Raw genomic sequence first — 7,548 nt, 5'->3', positions numbered from 1 at the left:
ATGAGCGTAGACCTATCAAACAAATGTTTCACACGATTGATTTGGCACAGGCTACCTGTACACTTAGATACAACATCGGTCACATGTTCGTCAAAACTAAGGCGCGAGTCCACGATGACCCCCAAATCTTTTGCAGAACGAGACGGTAGAATCTCCTTACCGAGTAGCGTAACTCCAAAACCCTCCGGCACACGAGCTAACATCTGCGGGGTTCCAAGAAGCAATAACTTAGTCTTATCTGGATTTATCAGCAAGCTGTGTGTGCAACCCAGGCGGCAATCCGTTGCAAATCTTCGGATAAATGTTCCACAGCCATGGCTGTCTCCTGGACAGGAAACGAGAGATAGAGCTGGGAATCATCCACGTAACTCTTTAGTGAGCACAGGTTAGGGACAGCTGGAAGATCGTTGATGTATATATTAAAAAGGGCTGGTCCCAAGATCGACCCTTGAGGTACACCATAAGCTACCTGGCGAGGATCTGACACCTCACAACCAATCCTCACCCGCTGATTCCTGTCCGTCAGATAGCTTCTAAACCATTCCATGGCCTGTATAGACACACCCAGTTCTCGAAGTTTACGTAATAGGATCCCATGCTCGATACTGTCAAAGGCCTTTGACAAGTCCAACAGAACCAACGCTGTGACTTGTTTTCGATCCATTGCTTCGAGAATCATATCGGACATGAAAATATGGAGTGTTTCTGTCGAGTGCTTCTTCTTGTTTCCATTTTGATGTTCAGTTAAACAGTTCTGACGTGTTGTGTACTCCGTTAACTGATTAAGAGCTGCTCGTTCGCAGATCTTAGACAGAGCGGGTAGCAGTGATACTGGCCGGTTGTTATTAGCAACCTCATGATCTCCTTCCTTTAATATCGGTATCACCACGGACTCTTTCCAAGCAGATGGAAAAACTGATGTTAAAAGCGATCTATTTATAAGCTCTGTCAGAACTGGAAGTATAACTGGTAGGGCATCCTTGATCACACTCATGTGTAACTTATCCATTCCTGGTGCCCTGTTTAAAGGAAAAGACAAGATGATCTGGTGTACCTCAAAGGTAGTGACTGCGCGGAATCGGAATTCATCTAGTTGGAAAAAGTTCTTGGATCAGGGGGGCTTATACGCTGGAAGAACGTTAACTGAAGCAAGCCTCTTAGATTCAGCTGCAGCCCTTGCCCCCACAGAAGTAAAGAACTCATTGATTTCGTTCGCCAGTTCCGTCATATCCCTTGAGTACACCGGTTTCGATTTCTCTTTTGACGGGATATGCCTGGCACATATGAAAGGAACAGAAAGGAGATTATTATACTAGTAGTTTACAAAGCTTTCCTTTCCTCTAAGAATTTGGCCTTCGTTTCGCTTGGGAGCTGTTGTGTTTTGATCTGATTCATATGACGGCGTGAAACGAAATAGACTTTAGTATGACAGCTAATGATAATTAAAGTGGCTGGAAAAACAGTTGCATAAACAAGCAGTCCTGAAAGCATGGAACGCGTTGCTGGTATTAACCAGAAAACTAAAGAACTGGTTGAAACAAGCCAACTACAAACTACAGCGCCAATTAACCTGGGAGTGGTCACGATGCTAGCATATCTAAGAGAATACTTCATGGCTATATAACGCTCAGTACTCAGTATAGCTAAGATCAGCAACGATTCAATACATGGAACAAGAAAAACAAAAACTGTCTTTCTGAAGAAATTACAATAATCAACCAGTGATGCACCCGACAGGAAGAGGATTTCTTGTGCGATGAATAACGGCTGTGAAACTAAGCCCACAGCTAGATCTAATCCCGCTAAACAAGCCAGTAGTATGTTGTACTCGGACTGTAATCTGCGTCTTGTTTTAATCGCGACGATCACCAACACGTTCATCATTATTATAACAGGACACGATCCCAAGTTTAGGGCGATGGAGAACAAACTAATGACAGTGTTCTCCACAAAATACTCCTTAAATCTTCCGCGACAACTGATTGAATGATTACGTACGGAATCGGTGCTTGCGTTCACCTCTTTTTTTCAAGGGGATCTCACGTCTGTGAAGCGTCGATATGTTTCAGTTTGTAAGTTCGTCCACAGTAGAAAAGCGGAGTAAAGCGACTGTGAAGACCGGGACCGATCTAGGTATTCACAGATACATCATGCCCAAGAAGTGCTTTTAACGGCTAACTTTTCAAAAACCATTAAGCCAGAATAAATCCGTCATTTCTTTTTTTTTCCCTTTTTGCTCAAATACACTTACAACAAAATATAGAAAAGCGAATTAAAAGCTATTAAAGGGAGTACAGGATGCGATATTAAGACTGAACATAGTTCATCTCAGGATTAAAAAGCCTTAATTAATTTAGGGAGAATTCCGGTCATAAAGGCTCCTCTTTAAACGAACGTCCACGACACGAATATCGTTTGAAAAAGCAATTTGTCTTTTACTACTTTAAAATTAAAAAAATGAATTGGAAGAATTCCAACGGGTTTCTTAGGCTTAAAACCGAGACACTATGAATCGCCATGGCTTTACTGCCAAATTCGTTATATCGCGCTGCGCGTTTTGCAAACATCGAAGGGATTTTGGGTTTTTCTCATTGAGTGGGGGCGGGGTTAATGCAAATCACAATGTTTGAACACGCTCGCCCAGCTTGGCTCTCAAAAACAAAACTGAGAATGGCGATGAAGACGCGATGTTGAGTGGAATTTTTGTGGAGGGAAGGAGACAGACATTGCTTTATTCTTGCAAGTGACAAGAACAAGAAAGAACAGAAAAATCTTCTAACAGAACTAGTCGATTATAGCCCGAAACAGGACGATCACAAGCAACGAACCTTGCAACACAGTAAATAAATGCATCGAAATCCACCAACAACAAATTACAAGCCAAGACCTTTTTAACTCGTTCAAGTAAACATCTACTTCCTAAGAGGTCCGCCTAAGATTATTGACGGTACAGAAAAACCCAAAAACTCCTTCGAAGTTTGCAAAACGCTCAGCGCGATACAACGAATTTGGCAGTAAAGTCAAGAGAACAATAGATCACAGATGTTGCTGTCTATTTAAAAGAGAAACGAATTTCGTGTCGGATAGGTGAACGTCGAAGAGGATGCCCATCAATCCACTCAGTACCTAAAAATATTGAGCAAAGCCAATAATCTTCCGTGGATATTGCGCCATAAGCACTTTTAAGCTGTTGTTTCATATGATAATTTGAAAAAAGAAACTTTTTAATTCCCTTGAGCTCTCTTTTAGGAGACGATTTCAAAAAAATTGTATCTAATGTATGATGGAGGAAAGCCATGTCAATACATTGTGCACGAAAAACGAAGTATTAAAGCACACAAAATTTAAAAGTTGCTAATAATTCATGAAAAAAAAACCTGAAGTAGCCTCGGTTAATAATAAAAAACCTAAGAATTATTCGAAAAAATCAACATATTAAGAGAAAAGTATATGAAGTCAACCAATAACATCGCCCCACTTACATAAATGTTTCTAACATTTGATAACTTGTTTCTGTCACTACCAAATTCTTGCTAAAAACTCGTAGTAGAATGACGACGGCTATCACGTTTTCCCGCCAAAAATCTTTTTGCGAAAACCGTCCTTCTTCACCAACGTCGTATACCACGATACACTGGATTAAATGCTGTTCGATGAGCGGAAAATGCTTTCTGGTTATCCTCCGACTTGGGATGCGGTGCTCTGCAAATAAACTTTCCGCCAGCTCACGAGCTGCTTTTGTGTGGCCATCCCAAAAAAATGTTTCGTTTTCCATCGCCGCGTCTCTTGTGATGGTGGGTCGGTCGGTCGGGCAAAAAAAAAAAGAATGAACACTTGAAGGGGTCTGGGTTCCGGACAAGGCCGGGCTGCTAAGTAAGAAAGCCTGGTTACAAAGTGTTCTTGCCTAGTCCTGTACGGTGTCTTCCCAGGCCTTCTCGGTCAATGCATTTTGGTGACGTAACCGAGACGAATGGCTGGACTTCGAAAACTCGCTTGGACCACGTGACCCGAAACGCATAGGCAAATAAAGCACAAGTGTAGAACCAGCAATTGAAAGATAACTCACAGTAAAACTGTACAATGTGGCCAGTCAGTTTACCGTTCATAATTTGGAGGCGTATATAAACAAGAGGTGGCGCGAGTTGTCGGTCATGTTCGATGTTTTTTAAGGTTTGCTGTATCAAAAGATGTTGTACTTTCATTAAGCAATGCATTCAGCTTTAATCATGCGTAACGCTTTTTCCACTGAACCGTCCCATAAAGCTTAAAATAAAAGGCAAAGTAAGTAGATTTTCTAACCAACCTTACAAGGATTAGATAAATAGCGAAGCACGTGTCGAACTTGCCGAACCGAAAAGAGCAGTATGACGCGCGAGCGAGACTTGTGCGTAGGGATCATGCGCTATGAGTCAGACTAACTCCAAGGTTAACATCTTGTAAGGCAATGCTCATACATTACAACAAAAAATATTCCTTATGTAATTAATTTTGATCACAAAGTTAATATCACAGATCAATGCATGTAGCTTACAATCAAATTTACTCAAATCAACACTTAATTGTATCTTATGGATAATTAACAAAAGAACTGATCATTACAGATAAAATCGGAATATGTTAGATGCTTCGAAAGGATTCGAGTAGACGGAAGTTGAAAATCGTCGTCGTTATAACCTTGAACGTGCGATGACGTCCTTTTAAGTTAGTTTCCATTTTGCCTGATTTTGAGTAGTTCCATCATAACTTTACGCAGATCTTTGTTTCTCCAACAGTAAATAAAAGGATTAAATAAGGAGTTCAAAAAATTACATAAAAAAGCGATTGGCACCCAGTGTAACTGCTTTTCATAGTAACTCCTGGGTTGGACTCCGGTAAGTTTGATTACCCCGTGCAAAATGCCTGGCACAAATGAAAGGAACAGAAAGGAGATTATTATACTAGTAGTTTTCAAAGCTTTCCTTTCCTTTAAAAATTTGGCCTTCGTTTCGCTTGGGAGCCGTTCTGTTTTGATCTGATTCATATGACGGCGTGAAACAAAATAGACTTTAGTATGACAGCTAACGATAATTAAAGTGGCTGGAAAAACAGTTGCATAAACAAGCAGTCCTGAAAGCCTGGAACGCGTTGCTGGTATTAACCAGAAAATTAAAGAATTGGTTGAAATAAACCAACTACAAACTACAGCGCCAATTAATTTAGGTGTGGTCACAATGCTGTTATATCTAAGAGAATATTTCATAGCTATATAACGCTCAGTACTCAGTATAGCTAAGATCAGCAATGATTCAATACATGGAACAAGAAAAACAAAAACTGTCTTTCTGTAGAAGTTACAATAATCAACCAGCGATGCACCCGACAGGAAGAGGATTTCTTGTGCGATGAATAACGGCTGTGAAACTAAGCCCACCGCCAGATCTGTTCCCGCTAAACAAGCCAGTAGTATGTTGTACTTGGACTGTAATCTGCGTCTTGTTTTAATCGCGACGATCACCAACACGTTCATCATTATTATAACAGGACAGGATCCCAAGTTTAGGGCGATGGAGAATAAACTAATGACAGTGTTCTCCAAAAAATATTCCTTAAATCTTCCGCGGCAATTGATTGAATGATTACGTACGGAATCAGTGCTGACGTTCATCTCTTTATTCAAGGAGATCTCACGTCTGTGAAGCGTCGATGTTTCAGTTTGTAAGTTCGTCCACAGTAGACAAGCAGAGTAAAGCGACTGTGAAGACCGGGACCGATCTAGGTCCCAAAAACTCCTTCGAAGTTTGCAAAATGCACAGCGCTATACAACGAATTTGGCAGTTAAATCAACGAGACAATAAATCACAGATGTTACTGTCTATTTAAATTAGAAAAGAATTTTGTGTCGGATACGTGTTCTGTCGTGAATTGCAATATCTGTCGTAAATTGTAATAACAGTTGTCGAGAATTGTAATAACCAAGCTATCGTAAATTGTAATAAACGTTGTCGTAATCTGTAATAAGCCTAGCTGTCGTGAATTTTAATGACACACTGTCGTATTTTGTAATATTTCTTAATTTCAAGAGCTTACCTACTGAAATTTTCTTGTCAATCAAAAACATTTAAGCTAGTATGTAGCCAGCATTATGGCGACAACTAAATCGTCTCACCGACCATCTGATAAACGTATTCGAAACAGTCAACCAACCAACTTACTGCGAGCAACAGCCTGTTACTTCCGCCACATATTGATTATATGGGCCATTAGAAATATTGTAGCGGTGGGGGGGGGGGGGGGATGGGGGTTACAGACAGTTCGAACCGCATAAATAGCACACGCACAATTGACGTCAGTGAGACTTATTTGAAATGTTTGTCTGACCTACCGCCAGAGGAAATTTTAGAAGTCGGATTGATACACAGTGAGAAAATTGTGTAGCTTAAAATTGCGAATACAAGAAGTATTGTCAAGAAATTCTCGAAGGTTGTAGGCAACTAATCCCTTTGTGATGTAGTATTGATTACGGCATTCGGCATGTTTATTTGCGAGGCAGAACATTTATTACCATTGAGATGATCGTGTCTGTTTTTTCGCTGTGCTGTGAAGTATTAAGCAAGCCTTTATTATTTTGTCAAGTTTTTTTTTTTTTAATTAGGTGTTCACTAATTGAAAAATTTTTTAAAGTAACAAAATATTGGTTAGGTATGCATTTACACTTTGATTCAAAACCAGAAAGTTGCAATTCTGTGAGGTTAAAGCCATGTCATAAAAAAAGAAGGCATCCTCATGAAGTTCGTCAACACTGGCGGTCAATAGGAATTAAACCAATACTGAGGCAACTAGAAACTACATAAACACCCATTACATCCGCATAAGCGCTTAAGAAACGGTGAACAAATGGCACGATCGAAAAGACTGTGTAGCAGTGAACCGTCGTAAACGACTTTTGACGAATAGTACACGGATAATTTATGGGAGATCAGGAGAAGAAACTGATTAACGGCAAATAAAGAAGTATGAAATTGTTTAGACTCGTCGTGCTACTGCCGTGCTAAGCTGGCTCGACTGTAGCTCGACTGCAGCATGACACTAGCACAACTTGGTTTTAGACGTCGAATTTAATTCAGTCGAATAGAAAGGCTGTTGTCGAAAACAAAACACAAAAATAAAGGAAACGCTACTGCCGTGCTAAAGTCGAATTTAATTCGATCAATTGACTTCGGCACGGCAGTAGCACGACGTTTGGAACGGGCCTTACTTATTGATTTTTGAGGACTTTCCGCTGCTCTCTTCTCTCCCCCACCCCACCTCCCCCCTCCCCCCCTCAGAAACGCGGGATACTACCAGATACTCAGGCTACAAACCTGACTACTCTGCGTCCTGTGATAAAATCAAAATGTTTTTCGACCGATATGGCAAAATGCTTAGCACATGAGCGTCGAAGACTCTTTTGCGCTCCATATGTCTCCGCAATTAATTTTGTTTCTGGAATTCATCTAAAAGCTGCAAATTTTGAAAACTTATGAATTTTTACCATGGATGATACCTTAATCATGTAACCAGCAACCTGGC

This window comes from Porites lutea, chromosome 5 (genome assembly GCF_958299795.1).
Source record: "Porites lutea chromosome 5, jaPorLute2.1, whole genome shotgun sequence".
NCBI classification, from domain to species: Eukaryota; Metazoa; Cnidaria; class Anthozoa; order Scleractinia; family Poritidae; genus Porites; species Porites lutea.
The sequence above is the reverse complement of the archived record's forward strand: the minus strand, read 5'-3'. Positions refer to the sequence as shown.